Below are 20,746 nucleotides of genomic sequence, written 5' to 3'. Positions count from 1 at the left end.
ATCCTGAAGCTTATAGTCCATGGACCACACTGTGAATAGCAGCAACTGCCTCTAACCAAATTTGACCTGAGTCACTTGGAAGCTCTTTCCCCTAATTTTGTATCACCCTATGTTGATTATACAAAATAAGGGGGCAGTGACTTGGTTAGGAGGTAAGGTAACAGCCCCAAAAGCTGGGCGATGAGAGGCTAGGCAACAGCAAAGAAATAGAAAGAAAGCTGGGGTGTGAAAGACACTTTAGGTGGCCAAAGGTGAAGAAGACAAGACAATAAGAAAAGCTATCTACTTCCCAGTAACTAGGATGACAGAGAGGACACTTATGATAGCTAGCAAATCGGCAGGCTGAGAGCTCATGGAGACAGAATGCCCAATAGAGTGAAGAAAAGTATATCTGCCCAACACACCTGTCCACAGTGCAGTGCATCAGCCCAACACACCCGTCCACAGTGCAGTGCATCAGCCTGAGACACCTGTGCACAGTGCAGTGCATCAGCCCAACACACCTGTCCACAGTGCAGTGCATCAGCCTGAGACACCTGTGCACAGTGCAGTGCATCAGCCCAACACACCCATGAACAGTGCAGTGCATCAGCCCAACACACCTGTGCACAGTGCAGTGCATCAGCCCAACACACCCATGCACAGTGCAGTGCATCAGCCTGATACACCTGTGTACACTATAGTGCACCTGGCTGACACACCTGTGCACACTGCAGTGTATCTGGCTGACACACCTGTATACAGTGCAGTGCATCAGCCAGACACACCTGTGCTCAGGCAGAGAAAGCTGGAGACGCTTGAGGAAAATGAGAGAGATGGTTGTAATGGAGGACTAGCCTGAGGAATAAAGCCATTTCGCAGAACTTGAGGTAAATTCCTGATCACTGGGGCCAGAAGAAGCTTCGCTGTGGAGCAACTCAAGTGTGTGCTTTGAGATCTCTCGAGAGCCTATCCAGGAGGTTCTGCCTCGGGTGGTGGCCAGACAGGGACTAGAATTTACATTTCTTAAAGGAAAACTCCTGGTGTCCACAGTGTTGGCCCACCCTGTCCACCTTCCTCTGTGGTCCCCAAACTAAGATAATAAATATCCATAATCCAAAAATCCAAAATCCAAAACTGAGCAAATTAGACCACGAGTGGGAAATTCCACATGTGACCTTGCATGACAGCTGCAGTCAAAACACAGGTGCATGGAAAAGTTTATAAAACTGACCTCTGGCTATGCATAAAAGATACATACAGAACATACCTGAATGCAGGGTTCAGACTCAGGGCCCTTTCCCAAGACACCCCACTGTATCTGTGCATGTATTCCAACATCCTAGTCCAAAGCACTTCTAGTCCCAAGCATTTTAGATGAGAAAACGTGATGTGTGTTTGTTGAGCATCTACTATACACTGGACCAGAGAGAAACTGAACTGTAATAGACAATAGACAATAGAGGCTGGGGAGATGCCTCAGTGGATGAAACACCGGCTGTGTGAGCCCTCAAGCTTGGTTAAGTAAGTTCTCAGCTGAGTTAGGAGCCCCAGCCTCCCGGAGAAGAAAGTAAATCGCCCCAGCACTACAGGGCTCCCTGGCTAACCAGTGTAGCCACAGATGAGCTCTAGATTCAATGGGAGACCCTGTCTCAAAATAATAAAAAGGAGAAGCAATTGAGGATAACAACCCAATGTCATCTCTGGCCTCCCATACTCTGCAGGCCCAGGCAAGTGCATTTAACAAATGCATGTGCCTCACACATACTTGTAGAAACAGCAGTGAGTCCTCTTTGTTCTGAAAACAGTCCCTTCATATCCTGCTCAGGGTCTAGGTTATAATGCCTCAGTGGCCTTGAGACACCGCAGCCACACTGCCTGCACCCAGAAAAGGAGACAGCTGGCTTTTACTCCAAATGCGTACCTTCTCCCTCTAGACTCTGACGCCTCTGCTTGGAATGTTCAAAAAGAAGCCAGGTTGGCATGGTGAAACCTGCTGGGTTAGGTGATTCAGGGTGTCTGGTGTTTGCAGCCAGGATGCCCAAGACCTCTTTGGGTCCCAATCCCCTAAAAGAAGTACTCTTCGGTGGAGCTCCTGTAATGCAAATGCATGCCCCAAAATAAAAGCAAGACAATGAAGTGGCGAATTCCAAGGCAGGTTAATGTTCTCACTCACAGGGTTCTCGGTCATTGGGGTCCTGGAGTGTGCTCCCGCGCCTCATGTCGCGATGCTACCACCTAGTGGCGATGCGCAAATCAGCTGCGGAAGCCTGGGCGTATGAACTGCCAGATCTTAGGGTAGGCTGCATCCTGTTAACACCAGCCTGGGCGGTGGCTGTTTTTAGCTGGGTCTCTCCTTCTGTGCCACTTTCATCATGGAAACTGGCTCTCTAGGCCCAAAAAAAGCTGCGGCGTGCTCTGCAAAAGCTGTTTGAGGGCCAATTTTAGCTGCATTTCTTGAAATTTGGACTCGGAGGAGGAAGGAGGGATGTGCGGTTCCCAGGAAGTTCTGCATCTTCCTTCCGGGGAAGGAGGTGAGATCATCCACCCTTTGGCTTTCAGCTTCTACAAAAAGAAAAGAACTTTGGGATTTTTTTTTTTTCTGAGGCAGCAGCCGCTGTGTGTTCTGAGAGCTTTACCATGTTCTCTTAGAATCTTTTCTACTTGGGCCGTCACACTGCTACCTCACAAGAAGGCTTAGAATTATGGATATAAGGAAATCAAGACTTGGAAAAGTGACTTGGCTAGCGTCAAAAGGCCGGCAACTCAGAGCTGTGATATCACCTCCAGTCTGTGCTCTGAACCTACAACCCAAAGCACCCATTGCGAGTTGAAAAGTCCAGGACTAGGGAGGCAGAGCAGTTGGTAGACTGTGCTGGGCTTGCACTAGGCCGGGTTCTCACAATAACTGGGTGGACGGCACACAGCCTGCCATCCCAGCATGCTGAAAAGGAAGCAGAGGCAGGAAGATCAGAGAAAGGGGAAAAAATAAAAACAGAGATGGGCGTCCAGGCATCACATGTACCCTGCTGCCAGCTCACTGGCCACCGCAGACAAGTCGATCTCTCTGGGTCTGTAAAATGGGTGTATGAACCCCAGAGCCTACATCACAAAGTTGTGAGCATTCAAGGAGAATTATGAAGGCCCCTGACTTAGTAGCTCCATGTCTTCGCTTGAGGATCATCTTAGACTTCCACACTCTCCTACTCATTCCAGAAGACAGACTCTGGACACACACACACACACCCGACAAGGCCCAATATGTCCTGTGATTGTTGTTTGCTATGAGCCGAGGACTAGACCTTGTTGTCTGCACAGGTGCTCCGCACTGCCTGAGCCTACTTTCCTGGAGCTGTTTTCCAGGGAACAGCATTTCACAGACCTGAGAAGTGACTCTCTGGAGCTGTGTCTGTATCTCATCTCCTGTCACACCAGGGAGACAGTATATTAAACACTCCCGAAGGTAGATGCTTAACACCACAGCGTGCCCAGTGCCCTTCACAACACCTGGCACACTATAGGTCTATGCTAATGTAGGAGCAGATGACCACCTACTATATGTCAGACCTTTATGCTAATTGTTAGAAGTGCCAAACATTGGGCAAGATACAGAACACAATTAGGATTTGAAAAGTAGCCAGGCAGAATTGATGGAGTAGGTGACTTTGAGAGAGTAAGTATGGGGTTAGGGAGATGACCATGAAGTCACAAAAGGACCCCAACACACATTGGGGCTTATCCAAGTGGAGGGCTATCAAACAACCCTTCTGTCATAAAGTTTGAGTCTAAGATGTCTCCCACAGGTTCATGTGTTGCTTGTGCTGTTTTGGAGGGTCATGAAGCCTTTAGGAGGTGGAGCCTGCTGGAGTTAGTGTGTCACACAGGGAAGGCCTTAAGGTTTGCTAGCCCAGTCCTGTTTTCTGACTCCATCCCATGTGACAAACACTGCACATTCCTCTGCCCCACCTCACCCATTGTCTTAGTCAGGGTTTCTATTCCTGCACAAACATCATGACCAAGAAGCGAGTTGGGGAGGAAAGGGTTTATTCAGCTTATAATTCCATACTGCTGTTCATCACCAAGGAAGTCAGGACTGGAACTCAAGCAGGTCAAGAAGCAGGAGCTGATGCAGAGGCCATGGAGGGATGTTATTTACTGGCTTGCTTCCCCTGGCTTGCTCAGCCTGCTCTCTTATAGAACCAAGACTACCAGCCCAGCGATGGTCCCGCCCACAAGGAGCCTTTCCCCCTTGATCACTAATTGAGAAAATACCCCACAGCTGGATCTCGTGGAGGCATTTCCTCAACTGAAGCTCCTTTTTCTGTGATAACTCCAGCTGTGTCAAGTTGACACAAAACTAGCCAGTGTGAGGAGCCGCCCTCACGGTCGCCATTACAAAATGGCGCTGACATCTGTTGCTCGTGGTGAAAAACAAGTAGTGTGCGCAGGCGTCAGGGTATCTTTCCATTACCTGAGCCCTGCCTCTCCCATGGCGTCATCTGGCTGATGGTGGGCAGCCAATCCGGCTAGTGCACGTCTCCAAACTTACTTCGCAGCCTATATAAGGGAAGGGTTTTCTGCTCTCTGGGTCTCCTCTCCTGAAGCTGATCATCTATCTCTTGAGATTCATTAAAGCTTTACTGCAGACGGATCCGAGTGTCCTGCGTGCGTTCTTGCTGACGAGATGGTAGCGTGGGTCAAGCCAGTTACACTTGGAAGCCTGTCTAGGAAGGAAACAGGAGAGAAGTGAGCTCTAGGAGAGTTTTGCTAACCACATGCCCAGCATGTTGGTCTGGATGCCACCCAGTGTAAAAATACAGTCATTAGTTCGTCAGCTTGACAGGAGTAGAGTGACCTGGGAAATAAGCATCTAGGCATGTCTGTGGTAGAGTTTCTAGATTTGGTTAACAGAGATGGGGAGACCCAGCCCACCCTAACTGTAGGGGTGCTTGAGATCAGCTGCGGTCCTGGACCAGGCAAAGCAAAGCAGGCTGAGCACAGGCGTCCATCTCTCTGCTTCCCGGCTGCAGATGCAGTGCTTGGCTAACTATCTCAAGCTACTGCAGCCACGGTGGTGGTATCCCCAAATCCTTAAACTGTGGGCCAAAGTATGTCTTCTTTTCTTTATTAGGTTGCGTCTGTCCGGCATTTCGTGAGATCACTGAGGAGAAGCAGTAATACAAAGGGCAGAGACTTTGCATTATCTCAGGCCCTAGAACCCCAGAACCCTGCCAAACCTCTCCTCCTCCTCCTCTTCCTCCTCCTCCTCCTCCTCCTCCTCCTCCTCCTCCTCCTCCTCCTCCTCCCCCTCCCCCTCCCCCTCCTCCTCCCCCTCCTCCTCCTCTTCTCCCCCTTCTCCCCCCCTCCTCCTCCCCATCCCCCTCCCCTCCTCCTTCTCCCCCTCCTCCTCCTTCCCCTCCTCCTCCTCCCTCTCTCCATGCAACCCGGTCACTCACTGGATAACTCACAGGGATTCCAAGGCTTTGCTTTTGCTCTCCCAGGTCCTGTCATGGGGTAGTATCTGCAGGAAGAGTCCCAGATGACTCATTTCGTCGCAGCTAAGTTGCAAGCTCCCCTCTCCCACCATTTTCTTTGCTAGCCTGTGGGTGTCACCTGCCTGGGACCTGATGGAACAGCTGTGCAATGAAGTCACTGTAACTCCGTGGATCTCAGTGGGGCACTGCTGTCCTGTGGGGAATATTTGACATCTCCTGGCATTTCTGTTGTCACAACTGGAAGGATTGGAGGTTGCTACTGACATCTAGTGGGTAGGAACAGGGATGTTGCTACCTGCCCTAAAGTGTAAAGGACAGTCAATGTCACCAACACCACGTGGTCACCCCCTGCTGGTCACCCAGCATTTCCCAGTAGGGAGAATCACTGGCACCTTAGTTATACCTGATTAACAGATCACTGGGTGAGCGATGACAGTTGTCACTGGGCAGCTGCTGGGCCCTTTCAAGCCCTCCTGGATGGAGACTGACAGAGGGTCTGACTTTATTTCTACCTTATTACATTTGTCTTCCTATGACTTCAGTAAATTATCCATCACTGACCCTGAGCCTCATCTATCCCCTCTTTTTTCAGTCTGGCCACGTTGGTGTAGACCCAGTGTGTGTTGGGTGCTATGTGGGGCATTGAGCACACAGTGGTCATAAGGCACAGTGGCTACTGTTACAGTGACAACTACATTTCAGTATGATGATTAGGGAGGCAGCCTGGTGGGCTTGCCACACACACATAAGGATCTTAGTTCAAATCCCCAGAGCCCATGTAAAGCCAGATGGGGCAGAATAGATCTATAATCTCAGTGCTTCCACAAGATGAAGGGAGGCTGAGGCAGGAGAATCCACAGAAGGTCACAGTGGGAACAAGAAACCCTGCCTCAAGCAAGGTAAAAGTCAAAGGCCAATATCCAAGGTTGCCCTGTGACCTCCACAGGTACACCGTGCATACAAACAAACACACACACACATACATGGCATATGGATGCAAGTGCCATGCATTTATGTGTATGTATATGTATAATGTACATACATGTGCACATGCTCACACACACACACACACACAAATGCACCTGGGCATCCGCACATTGTTACACATAAACACAGGAACACATAAAGGCACAAATACAGAGACACAAAGATACACAGTCATGTATACATAGAGAGACAGAAGCACATAGGCATATACAGAGACCTATAGAAACACTGGGACACAATGACACATATAGACACGTATGCACACAGACGCACAGGGACACATACAAGCATATGCACAGAGCCGGCAAAGACGGCCCAAGCTGTACCATTTACTTATTAGCCAATAAGTAAATTTGCCTTCTAAACAAGTTATTTGCTCTACAGACAAATAATTCCCCTGTGCCTCTGTTTTCTCCTGGCAAATGGGGAAAATTAAACTGTAGTCTACATGAAGCTGTTACCACATTTGCGCACAGATACTAAGTGCTTGGCAAATGTCGGACGATATTGAAACATCCATGTAGGGGCCAGCAAGAGAGCTCAGTGGGTAAAGCACTTGCTGCAGTCATTTCAGCACCTCAGTTTAGTCCCCAGAAGCCACGTAAAGGTGGAAAGAGAAAACTAACTCCACTAAGCTCTCCTTGAGCCTCCACACACAGGCCATGGCACACATGTGCCCACTCTCTCACATGTCAATGCACATGCACACTTACACACACTCACCAAATAGTAATAATAAAGTTTTAAAGCTATATAGATATTTTAAGTATAAAGGTACACACAGACACACAAGGACACAATAAGGCATGTATGCAGGCATGAGGAAACATAGGCACCTAAGGATACACAGAAGCAAATGACAACATGCTCACACACAGAGAGACAAACAGACACTCAGACACATCAACACACACAGGCACCGGTGCTCATTGCAGGAGCTGCTGAGGACAGAAGAGCCGGGTGTGCACTCCCTAGGGCAAGGACTTCACAGGTCACACATGGACCCCATTCACTGTGGCTAGGATCCCTAGATCAACCGCTAAATGTGCTCTCCACACCACCTCCTCCCACCTTCAGTGCTGACACTGGCTTCTCCGTCACCATGGAAACAGCGCAGCCCCAGCACTTGCTGTTCAAGAATGCCAGGATGACGTGGATACTTTCCACACCGGTGACCCTACTTCCCTTTGGAGGGACTCCTAAGGTACAGAATTGTAGTGACTTCACTTCCTGGCAGGGGTTTCCAGCCCTGGGCCTCTAGATTCCTGGCTTCTAACACCTCCAGTCCTGCCCATGGGGAGGGAAACAATGCCCACGAGAGTCTGTACAGCAATGCTTCCTTTTGCTCCCTGTACACAGAGCTCAGCTTTCCTTCCTGCTCTGAGCAAATACAGCAGTTTACACGATGTCACAGAACTCACAAATAAAGTCCTCATTAATAACATGTTGTTTGTGGATGAGCTTTGAAGCCCAAAGAAGTTAAGTGACTAGACAAAATTTACACAGTAGGGCCAAGGTGTATGTATGAATGTATGTATGTCCCTGTCTGTGTCTGTCTGTCTGTGTGTGTATATGTCTGTATGCATGTGTCTCTGTGCATGTGTTCCTGTGTGTGTGCAATGTGTACACATGTACACAGAGGCCAAAAGATGACATCAGACCTGGCTTAGTCACTCTCCACCTTATTTTTTTGGAACAGAGTCTCACACTGGACCTGGAACTCACCAGTTAGGCTAGGATGGTTAATCAGCAGTCCTCCTGTCTCTGCCTCCAAGCCTGGCTTCTCCCGTAGGTGCTGGTGATCCAAACTCTCTCCTCATGCTTGCACAGCAAAAGTTTTACATTCTGAGCCATTTCCTCAAACCAAGAGCTGGGGTTTGAACCCAAGTCTGAGCCAAAGGCCCAAGACTTTCTAAAGTTAGGGACATAGATCAGCAGAATAGTGTTCACTAAGACTTTCTAGTGCAGACACTCTCACACCGTCACTCTCACTTCTTGTGACTGGATAGGTAATGGTCTGGCTATTAGACAAGCTCCTTAACCCTCTCTTCCTTTCCTTCCCATCTCCCCCTCTCCATATTCTTCAAGTTGTCTGTGTCTCATGGCATCTTCCTTTGCTGAAGTAACAAGTCTCCACAAAACACAAGCTTCAGCAACAGAGATGTCTCCTCACGCTTCCAGAGGTCAGAGGTCAAGGCACCAGGACCAGCTGTGCTGAGGCTATAGGGAAGAATCGTTCTGTGCCTCTGTCCTGACACCTGGTCGTTTCTGACCGTCTTTGCTGCTCCTAGACTTGTCAAAGAAGTACCCTGCCTTCCCCTGCTCTATACATTGCTCTTGTGTGCATGAGTCTCTGTCCAAACTTTGTTTTATATAAAGAGGCCACATGGAGGGGGGGAGGGTGCTTGTCCATTCCAGAGACTCTGGGGAAGAACCTAGCTCCTACTGTAACCACCCTAGCAGGAAAGACAGCACCTAGAGGGTAGCAGTGCTGCCCCTCCCAGAAGCTGTCAGACCGCTGACATAACAGATCCACAAAGAACTAAATTTTCCCAGGAACTGCACACAAGGGAAAGCTAAAGACCTAGTGTCAGCCACGGGAGGACCTTTTCTCCCAGGAAAAGATTTCACACCATCCTGACAACTTGTCAGACCACCTTGCAGGAAAAGAGATTAGAGCCAAGACCATGAGTGGTAAGTGCCCAAAGAAGATCAATAGTTTGTGACCGAGACTCTTTCTAGAGCCGGTTCTATAAATCATGCGAGCTCTGGCTTACTCCATGGTTTGAGCCATTGGAGCTTTCAAATGTTAAATGGACTATTGGAGCACGGGGGTGGGGTGGTCATACAAGCGTCAAAGGAAGGGCCTGGTTGAAAGAAGTAGACCACTGGTCCTTGTGAGCTCTTCTCTACTTCCTGCTGCCACACAGTGAGGCATTCTCTCTCAGCTTTAGTCCACCATGATGTGAGCTGCTCCAACCTCAGCTCACTATACACCACAGCTTTCCTCTGACACATGCTAACACTACCATGATATTTTGCCTGAGTGCATGAGTCCAAGTGACCATGGGTGAATCCTCTGAGACCATAAACCAAAGTGACGCTTTCTTTCCTTAATTTCTTTTCTTAATCACTTTTGTCCTGGGGGGATGAGGAGGGACACCTAAGTTGTTGGAGCCTAAAGGTGTCATATGGCTCTCTGTCTAAGTCCCAAGGTTCTTGACAATTATCAAAGGCTTTCTTGTGGTTGCAGTCTCAGGAGTGCTCTCTTGGGGACACCTTCTGGGAAAAGGCCCAAGTGTTCCTGGCATCAAAAATCCCTAAGAGCCCTCAAATCAAAGACTCAACTGTCGATGATCAACAGTTTCAAACTAAGGGCCATCACCCCTTTGAGAGTCAAATGACACTTTCCCAGGAATCACTTAAAACCATAATACCGATGTATTATGGGTAAATATTATTTTGGAGGGTTTTTTTTACCCCAGTTAGGCCATATTGTTCCCCCATAAAAGACACAACAACCTTTATATTTATAATAAGTTTCGAAGCACTAGAGCTGGGCAGCTGTCAACCCTCTGCCATTTTGTCTACTTCTCTGTCAGTAACCCTAAAATACCACTTGGCATATTCTGCCTGGGCTGCTCCTACTCCAACAAGCAGGTCCTCATGGCCATTCTGAGAACCCAAGCCCTGGACCCTTCATTCTGTCCCTCCCTTTTATCCATCTCAGGCTGTAGGCATCAGGGATACTTTGGGGGACAAGGTTTACACAACAAAAGCTGGTATATGTAAAGATCTGCTTGTCTTGGAGCAACCAGATCTTGGGGGTATACAGAATTTAGCATGTGAATACAAGCAGCACCAGACCAAAGCCCTACAATGTTTTTACAGTACAGGTACCTAACAGTGGCAACTCTTACATAATGTAAAAATCTTGTGGTTGGGGGTCACCATAACATGAGGAACTGTGTTAAAGGACTGCAGCATTAGAAAGTTGAGAATCAGTGGTCTAGATGCAGGTTGATGGGTCAGGGTGGCATAGCTTGTGTCCAGGATGTCATGAAAGGAGGAAGAGGTTCCTCCCCTCCCCTCTCTCCCACCTCCCTTCTTTCCCTCTCCCCCCTCCCCTTGCTCCTTTTCCCTCACTCTTCTCTCTCCTCTCCTCTCCCCCTCCCCCTTCCCTCTCTCGCTCCATGTCTTGCATGTTCTGAGCAGTCTTCGGGCAAGGTGTAGTGCATTGCAAGCAATCGTGAGGTATATCACCAAGTAATCTGTTGCTAATAATAAAGTGTTGAACGCTACAAATACATGTACGAGTAGGCTCAAGGTTATTCCCATAAATATTGCCTTCGCTCACTGAATTCTGATGAGGCTCCTTCAGAGGGAAAGGAAATGAGGGAAGGCACAGCAACAGCTGAGAGGGGAGGCGTCCAGAGCAGCCCGACAGGAAGCTAAGCCGCCCTTCTCTGTACCCCAGCTCTGTGAGGTATGTGAAGGCGTGTATCCCTTCTCTCTGGGCACCAGACACAGGGGCATCCATCCATGCCTGGAAGTGGGCCCTGAGGAGAGGAAGAACTTCAGTGGCCAAGAAATATCAAGGGAGCAAAAATGCAGATTCAGAGGCACCACTGTTTATCACCCAGTTGGCAGCTCGTGCTGAGTCTGCTCCTAGCAGATACCGTCAAGACATCGTAGATGGAGAGATTCCCAAAAGTCACTGAAAGCAATGTCATTGGCATGGGTGCGGATGCCATGACTTTCATGACCCAGTTCTGATGTGCTCTCCTCATGTACCAAAGGGGTGAACGGGACTCCTCTACAGATGTGATGCCTGAATTAGAAATCCCAGCTCCTCTCTTCCTGTGTATATTAATTGTAGAAGCTTTATGTGCCCTGTTTCCTTGTGTGCAAGATGGAGATGGCAGGGTTTTTTTTTAAAAATTTATTTCTTTTTATTTATATGAGTACACTATAGCATCTCCAGACACACCAGAAGAGGGCATCAGGTCCCATTACAGATGGTTGTGAGACACCACGTGGTTGCTGGGAACTGAACTCAGGACCTCTGGAAGAGCAGTACAGTGCTCTTAACCGCTGAGCCATCTCTCCAGCCCCTAGAGATGACAGTTAATGACTCTGCCCCACCAGAATTTCACACAACCAATCATGGTAGCACACATCTATAATCCTAGCACTTGACACCGAGGTAGAAGGTGTCATTAGTTCAAGACCAACCTGCTCTACATAGTGAGTTCCAAGCAAGCCAAGACTGCATAGCAAGACCCTGCTTCAAAAATCAAAAACAAAGACAAAAAAACAGAGCCCACAAAGCAATGAGCACAGTGTTGAAATAAAGTGAGTGATGATTTGCAGGACAGCTAGTCTTGTCATTATTACCTCCACTATTGTCACATCACCACCACCACTCACCACCATCACCACCTCCACTACCACCACCACCACCACCACCACCACCATCATCACTATCAACATCTTCCATCACTATTACATCTTAACTATCATCTGTATCATTACTATTTCGGCTGCACTGACAGAGCCTCCTTTATTCTGATATATGATATATGTCAGTGTGCCAAGATATGATATTTCTGTACATGACACTATTCTGCTATAGATAGAGATGTGGGACATTTTCTCTCTGTTATTTATGTGGAGAAGGCAAGTGTCACTGTTAGTTACATTCACACCGATCAGGCACTTACCGTGTTATTTTAAAGCAGGAATGTCTGGATGTTATGTGTGTGGTTAGAAGATGTGTATATTTACTCTTCACAATCCCTACAGATCTCCCATATTTAGGCTGGTTGCATATGCTTGGCGGGTGTTGCCACCATACGCAGTAAGACAATCTCAGAAGAGATTGGAAAAGACATTACTAGAGTCATCTTTGGTAACCATTGGCCTGAAACTTGCGGGTCTCCCTCCATGCAAGATACATGATATCCCTTCAATCAAGAGAGTCTTGAGCAATCAGAGCAAGTGATCATTCTACATACAAGCCCAGGCAAACATCATACCAACACCGTTTATGTGTATCCTGTGGGCAGAAGCATTTTGGAACATGGGGTCAAGTCAGGGATCTGGATTCAAGTCCTGACTCTCACTGACCAGTCCTGAGACCCAAACAAGATAGGGAGGCCTCTCAGCCTCCATTTGCTGCATTGTACAGTGGGACTAATGATAGACCCAGCTTTAATGGTTGTGAGCATTAGAAGAAGCAGATGAATAGAAAGTGCTTAGAATCACAATCGGCCCACATAAGCACTCAATAAACCTTTGCGATTATTGTTATTATGCCTGCCACCACCTCTAATATGTATTTAAGAATTTTTCTAATCTACACACTCTGAAAGAGTTTAAATGTATTTGATGTAAAACTAAATCACTACCCTAATTGGAAAGCTGGCCTTGTGAGCCGTAAGTACTGGGTGACTGTAAACATGAGTGTGTAGCCGATACCAAACAGAAACAACACTTGTCCAGGGGGTGACTGCACCACTCTGGACACTGACTACTGGCCCTGCTGTTCCATACAGGAAGAAATGGCCTCAGAATAAGTAGAACATATTGAAGCAAAGTTACGTTACAAAAACCACAGTCCAGGTCCTAATGCTTCATCTTGGGCTTCAAGCTGTTAAGAGAGGACTATTTGATGACACTCACTTGGCCTGTCCCTGGGCAGACCTCTAAGGTGTCTCTCCAGGTCAGGGTTGGGAACAAAGTTATGATCAGGGTATGTGTTAAAATTAGGATTAAATTTAGGATTAGGGTTAGGATCAGGGTGGGGTTGAGAATTGGGATAAACGATAAAATGTGGATTAGACTTAGGGTGGGGATGGAGGGTCAAAAACAGGGCTTAAGTTCAGGCTGTGACTAGAGTTGGAGTCCGGGTAAGAACTAGGGTTAGAATGAGGGTTAGGTACGGTTAAGGTTAGGAACATAGTTCAAATCTGGGTGAGATTTAGGGCTAGGGAACTGGGTTAGGATTAGGGCTGGAAGCAAGGTTACATTTAAAATTAAGATGAGGGCAAAGGTTAGGTCAAGGGTGGGATGAGGATGTGGGTGGGCTGAGAGTTAGGGTAGGGGTGGGGTAAGAGCTGGGGTGAGAATGGGGTTGTAAAGTCAGGGTGAAGCTTTCTATCAGTGCCGTGGGTTAGACTCTGGCTAACTCCTCCCACTTCCTCTGAACCCTAGAGTCTGTCACTTCGACTCTCTGGCCTCAGCCTTCTTCTTGTCAGTGACATAATGGTCACTTCTCAGAGTTGCTAAGTGCATCAGATGCAGGAAGGTAAGAATGGCTTAGGACTTCAAAACACAAAGAAAGGTTTCTGTCCCCAGATCGACCTTTTCCACGACTAGGAAACACTCTGTGAACACTCTTCCCTCAAGAGGAAACTGGCTGCTGTCCCTCTGCACCCATGCAGAATTCAGAATCCTGAAGTCCTTACTGGTCCTCGGTGACGAAAGCATTTCCTCCTTTAGGGAAATGTCCTCCCCACACACATACGCACACCTCCTTGTACTGGGAAGCCTGGGTTCCCACTTAGAAATATTGCAAGCACTGAGCTTGAATCTCAGCATAAGCTTCAAGTGGCAGGTGCATAATGCAATTAGAGTAGCTGCCTCTTATCTTCCATTATTGAATAATGTGTTCATTAATAGCTCTTCTCTTCCTTCGCCATAATAGTCCCCTGCTAAAAATAAACATAAACACTGAGACCCAAGGTACCTGAGAGCTGAACTTGACCACAGAAAACGCAGAGGCAATGTCAGTCTGCAGCCCCTAGGCTGCCACTCAGTTCCAGGGCAGAATCCCTGACAAGGCAACTCCTTGATTCACTGATCCAGAATCCCCACCCAGCAGCCCACGTGGTAACAGCAGGAAATTAAAAGGCAGCTCATGATTTGCCTAGCATATCCTCACCACAGCTTCGCAAACCGGATAGTGCTAGCTCATCTCTCCTTCCACAGACAAAGAGACTGAAGATCCATGAGTTTCCTTGATTCGTCCTCAGTACACAGTAAGGAAATGCTAGACTCAAGATGCCAAACCTGGGCTAGTGAGATGCTCACTTTGTAATCATGTGCTTACTTGTAAGCACAAGGACCTGAAATCAGTCCCTGGTATGTACATATATATGCCAAGCCCAGTGGCCCAGACTTGTAACACCAACGCTGGGGAGGCAGGAGGGTCCCTACTGCTCATTAGCCAGCCAGTCCAGCCTTGTGGTAATTTGAGTACAAATGGCCCCCATAGACTAATGTGTTTGAATGCTTGGCCCACGGGTAGTAACACTATTAGGAGGCGTGTCCTTGTTGGAATACATGTGGCCTTGATAGAGGAAGTGTGTCACTGTGGGGGTGGACTTTGAGGTCCTATACTCAAGCTCCACCCAATGTGAAAAAGACCCTCCTCCTGGCTGCCTGCAGAAGAGAAGCACTTCCTGGTACCTTAGGATCAAGATGTAGAACTCTTGGCTCCTCCAGCACCACGCCTGCCTGCATGCTGCCATGCTTCCTGCCATGATGATAATGAACTGAACCTCTAAAACCGTAAGCCAGCCCTAATTAAATGTTGTCCTTTATAAGAGTTGCCTTGGGGGGCTGGTGAGATGGCTCAGTGGGTAAGAGCACCCGACTGCTCTTCCGAAGGTCCGAAGTTCAAATCCCAGCAACCACATGGTGGCTCACAACCATCCGTAATGAGATCTGACTCCCTCTTCTGGAGGGTCTGAAGACAGCTACAGTGTACTTACATGTAATAAATAAATAAATAAATCTTTAAAAAAAAAAAAAAAAAAAAAAAAGAGTTGCCTTGGTCATGATATCTCTTTACAGCAATGGAAAGCCTAAGACAAACCTAATTACTGAGCTCTAGCCCAATGTGAGACCCTTCCTCAAAAAAGGCTTATAGGCGGCAGCACTGACAGCCTCTGACTTCATCTTTACTTCCCTCCCTCTCTGCTCAGCGACCTACACTGCTGCTGTCCTGTTCCACATCTCTGAGGACAAGAACCCAGATTACCATAAGCGAGTGCCCGTGGAACTCAGCAGCTCCCTCTTCAAGCATGCCTGGGAGGCTGGCTGCCCAGAGATGATCCCGATCAACGAACCCTACGCAGATGACATGGATGCCACCTACTGCCCCATGTACTCCAGCAATGTACCTCTGGACCCTCTGGACATGCACATGGACATGGATGGAGACTACCCCATGGACACCTATAGTGATGGCCTGAGGTCTCCCTACCCCACTGCAGACCACATGCTGGCCTAGCTAGCTCCAACTCAGAACTGTTTCTCACCTGGAAAGCTCTCAAGAGTAGACTGGGATGAGACAGAGAAGTACCTGAGGCCTGGGAGCTGGCCTGAACATCCTGCTGAACACATGCTCCAGAGAGTTCCTCTGTAGGGATTTTGGGATGGTATCTGCTCCTGTTTTTCTGTCTTGGGCTGGGGAATCTAGGCTCAGCACTTTCTGCCCTTCCCTGCTATGGCTATGGTCACTAAAGCTTTAGACTCAGCCTGTGTCCCTGCACAGCAACCCTCTCTGCTGACTCCAGCTGCCTGGACACTCCCTACCCCAGGCCTTCCTTTGTTTTTCTGGGGCCAGTTTTCTCACTGAACTTCAGCATCCAACTGCCCTGACTTCCTGGGATATCCAAGACACAGGTTCAAGGCCCCAACCCCTGACACCCAAAGCTTCTTTTGAAAAGTTTAGGGACCTTCTTGGGGGTCAGTGGGGAGAGTGGAGACATTAAGTGCCCCTGCCAGGACCTGCCCTTCCCTTCAGGATGCTAAATTTCTGCTTTGACCCTCCCAAAGTGAGAGCTCTTGGTGACGCTCCCTCTCACATCCTCCACTCTGGCCCATCTGACTTGAAGAAGTACTCTAGCTCACCCCTCTTGTGTGTGGTGAAGGACTTTCTTCTCCCCATCCTGTTTGACTCCCACCACCTCCTGCACATGGGTTTGGGGGCGGGGGGAGGGGAGACTGAAAGGGTAGTCCCCTCAGAGAGTCTTATTATCGACACACACACACAAAAAAAGAATGAATGAATGAATGAAAAGGTTTCTCAAAACCTGTTGTTCTCTGCCCTCTACATTTACACTCATGCATGTGCACCTGCACATGTATGTACAATGCATACACACATAGACAAGCGCATGAGAAAAAATAAATTACAAGTCCCCTCAGAGCGTCCAGCTTGGAATCTGACACCACTACAAGTCCAACACTTCCTGGGGTTTTCCCTCATCTCCCTGAGACATTTGACTTGGTCACACACTCAATCCTTTCTCTGCTTTGCAGATGTGTTTCTGAGTGCACAGCCTTGTCTACAAATACTTCAGCATGCTGTGCATTCCTCCTGCTTCTTCGCTCCTTCCACCCTGTGTATCCAAAGCAAGAAAGTCAGCATCTCAAAAACGGGGCTGTGGCTCAGCCGTAGGTCACTGCTTAGCATCCTTGAGGCTCTGGACTTGATCCACAGAAAAAAGTAATGAAAGGAGCATTTCTGTAGGACCAGAAGTGACCAACTGCTCAAGTGTTAAAGTAGCCCCTTGGAGCACTAAGCTTTCTCCCTCCTCTTGCTGAAATGGGCTTCTCTGAAAAACTGAAAGTCACATAAATAGCTCTCTGGTATGTGCCAGAAGCCACCTTCAGCTCTGATGTCACATTCTCCTCCATGAGATGACTTGGGAGTTTAGTATTTAACTTCCAGGATCTTCTATCTCATCCCAGTGAGGAGACCTTGACTGGAAATTATCTCTTTTTTTCTAATTTTTTATTTTACTAATTAGCATTGTGTGTGTGTGTGTGTGTCTGTGTGTGTGTCTGTGTGTGTGTGTGTGTGTGTGTGTGTGTGTGTGTGTGTGTGTGTGTGTGATGTTGTGATGTGTGGGGATGGGGAGTGCACATGTGTCAAGGCACATGTGTGGAAGTGAGAGAACAACCTGGAGAAATTGGTCCCTCTTTCCCCCATGGTGCCAGGGTGGCACTCATGTTGTCTGTCCTGTACAACAAGAACCTTGATACCGAGTCTTCGCACGAGCCATGAAAATGGCCTTTACACACTCCTGGGCCTTTTTCTCTGGCTCCTCAGCACACACCTGACCTATCATTCCCACTGAGAGAAGAGGAGCTCAAAGATGACGATGGTCCTGCCCAATCTAGCAGATGCTGACACAGGTCTACAGGGACAGCCTCACTGAGCATTCTTCTCTAATTTTACATGTTGGCATGATTGTTCTTCCATGCATCTTGCAGTTAGACATTTGTCTCAGTGTTACCAGAAGGCATTTGTGGGTGGGAGTCACATCTATAATTAGTTGGCTTTTGGCCAAGGAAATCACCCTCTACCCACAGAGCAGTCTTGACTGATCAGTGAGAGAGGTCTTAGGAGCAAAGCCCAATCTCAAGCCTGAGCCACAGAGGGACTGGGGTGTGGGTGACTGGAGCAGCCCCCACCTAACAACACATCTATGACTCCATATTCCATCCCTAATATGGAGATAATGGCGGCCTCCCTCAATGGATGAGGGGCAGACGGGTAGAGGTACATTTATCAAATGTTCATCATGGAGATTCGCACAGCACAGTGAGTAGGAAGGAGAAGCTCTGTTAGATGCCCAGATCTGGGGGTGGACAGACCTTACACCCTCCCCCGAAACCTGGATCTGTCTGCCTGAGTCAGAAAGATAGAGGAGCCAGGGGATGAATCTCTGAAAGGAAGGAAATGTTCTACTGGCTCCAAGTGTGGAGAACAGAAAGCAGAAAGCCCACACAGCCGCTGTCTAATGCTGCTGACATACCACAATACCCGATTATTCTTATCCCCATTAGCTGCAAACCTAAGGTAGAAGCAGGCTTAAACTTGAGAATTTTTAAGTCCTAATTATGTGCAAAATCACAATAGGGTAGATCAGCTTGTCTTACCCCTGTCGCTCTCCTCGTGTTCCTGATAGACCAAAAATAAAACGAGCAAAGTCAGACATTTAAAACCCACCTTTGACTCCTGCATTCACTCAGTAGGCATGCAATGAACCCAAAGGTGGCTTTTTCCTGAAGCTAATGAAGCTTGAGCTTCTAAGACCCACACTTCCAAAGTCTGCTGTTTAGTTGGATTAACTTAAAGGATCTCAAAACTGCATAGGTCTCAGGCTTCACAAAAACCAATGTTCTCCCTCAGGATCTTCTGTAAATGCGGGGAGAAGATGCAAAGAAACAAAAGGTGCCCCTGCTGGAAGCAGGTCTCAGTTACACCGAGGAGTAACTACCACTCTGTACCTGGAGTTCTCGGCCTCAGAGTCAGAGTTTTAAAATGTATTAAGAGGTTAAGTGTTCTTTCTGTGAAATAATACTCATTGTAATGAGGCAGGAGGACACCTTTAGAGGCGACTGATGTGTTGATGGTATTGCCAATGGTAGATGGTTTTATGGATGTATGCTCATCAAGCTATGTTTAATACAGTGTCTGCTGCACATTCATCTAGTGGAGTTTTATGTGCGTGGTGTGAGCATTTATATATGTAGTATATGAGTGTATGTATTGTGCTGTGTTCATGTCTGGTGCCCATGGAAGCCAGAAGAGGACGTGGGATCACCTAGAACTGAAGTTAGGGATGATTGCAATGCACTCTGTAGATGCTGGGAACCAAACCCAGGCTCCCTGCAAAAGCAGGAAGCACTCTTAACCGCTGAAGCCATCTCTCCAGTCCCACCTGTGGGGTAGGAGGTGTTGCCTGGGTGGCCTGGTTTCAGGGATCTTTGAGATAAAGTCTCATGTAGCCTAGATTGGTCTCAAACTCAATCTGTAGCTCAGAATGACCTTGAACTTCTGACCCTCCTGCCTTTACCTCCCAAGTGCTGGCATTACAGACATGTATTAAACCTACATTAATATGGTGGAGCAGGGGTGATTTAAAAAAAAAATGCTGACTTCAAGAAACTGTCCTCAGGAGCTGAAAAATGGATCAGTGTTGTGGATTGATTAGTTCTAATGCTCCTTATGTTAATTCAACTCTCAAAATTACCCAGGAACCTGCACATCTTCGTGTGAAATTCTGAGGGTCCCTGCCCCCAGTTGGCTTTGATTGGTAAATAAAGTTTCCAGCAGCTAATGGCTGGGAAGGGAGACAGAGGCAAGACTTTAGGATTCACAGGCAAGGGACTGAGGAAGAAGGGGAATCCTCATTGCTGGGAGAGAAAGGAGGTGCAGGCCTGAGAAGTGTAGGACAGAGAGACAGAGAGACAGCCAACACATAATAGTAGGGGATAGGGGTCCAGGAGGGCTGCAGGCTGGATCCTGGGTAGCAAGGAAGGAATATAGATTTTAGTAAGTAATAATTCAGGAGTGTCGGAGAGGAGGTGCTAGCAACATGGAAATTTGGGAGTGGTGCAGCCATTGAAAGGCATATTAAAATAGAAAGGTGTGTGTGTGTGTGTGTGTGTGTGTGTGTGTGTGTGTGTCTTTTATTGGAGAATCCAGAGCACTGGGGCAGGTAGCAAAGAGCACACATGCCACTGCCGCCAGAGAGTAGACCAGATTAATCAACTACTGCTACAAATCAGTTGTTAACAGTGCCTACTGCTATTGCAAAGTTCCCAAGTTCAGCTTCCAGAACCTACATCTAGCGGCTCACAGCTACATGTACCTCTAATACTAGGGAATCCAGTGCCTTCTGGCTTCCATGGACACCTGTACACATGTAGCAAAGAGACACACATACAGATATAAAAATAAAACTTTAATGAAAGAGAGAGGGAGAGAGGGAGAGAGGGAGAGAGGGAGAGAGGGAGAGAGGGAGAGAGGGAGAGAGAGAGGGAGAGAGGGAGCGAGGGAGCGAGGGAGAGAGGGAGAGGGAGAGGGAGAGGGAGAGAGAGAGAGAGACTATTCTACTACTATAGTTTGGACCTGAATGTCACCGGATTTTCTCTGTTCAGTTACATTAGGGTAGTGGAAGGCCTGTGATTGGACAGGGAGAGGGGGTGGAGCTAAGAGATGCAGAGACAAAGGACAAGAAGGGTAGCAGAGAGAAAGGAAGATGGCAGTAGACATGAATCAGTGTGACTATGACCAGCCACAAGTTATTATGATATCATAAATGTTAGAATATTGGTATAATTTGTCTAATTTAGGTGGTCAGCTTTTATCATTCTCAAATGGTTCTGAAATGATTGTATTGGCATCTTGTGTATTGAGAATTTATTGATATATAAATGATTGGTTAACTGTAAGCATTGAGTCTTGTTTTTACCAGGTT

At 47.7% G+C, this 20,746-nt stretch overlaps 1 long non-coding RNA gene across 9 annotated transcripts; it reads right to left on the bottom strand.

Moving 5' to 3' along the window:
- Positions 1-4,044: 4,044 nt before the first annotated feature.
- On the bottom strand, positions 4,045-14,317 carry Gm30444. 9 transcript variants are annotated; one of them, XR_875892.1, is made up of 4 exons: positions 5,878-6,484; positions 5,436-5,774; positions 4,912-5,140; positions 4,605-4,703 (listed from the first exon to the last, which is right to left on the bottom strand). It is a non-coding gene; the product is annotated as a predicted gene, 30444 (long non-coding RNA). The 9 variants fall into 9 exon arrangements; XR_875893.1 differs by having other exon boundaries at positions 4,605-4,699; XR_875894.2 differs by lacking the exon at positions 4,912-5,140 and having other exon boundaries at positions 4,045-4,703.
- Positions 14,318-20,746: the final 6,429 nt, after the last annotated feature.

The sequence above is a fragment of the Mus musculus genome, chromosome 16, assembly GCF_000001635.26.
Source record: "Mus musculus strain C57BL/6J chromosome 16, GRCm38.p6 C57BL/6J".
NCBI classification, from domain to species: Eukaryota; Metazoa; Chordata; class Mammalia; order Rodentia; family Muridae; genus Mus; species Mus musculus.
Note: the sequence above shows the minus strand (reverse complement) of the source record. Positions and strands in the feature narration are given on the sequence as shown.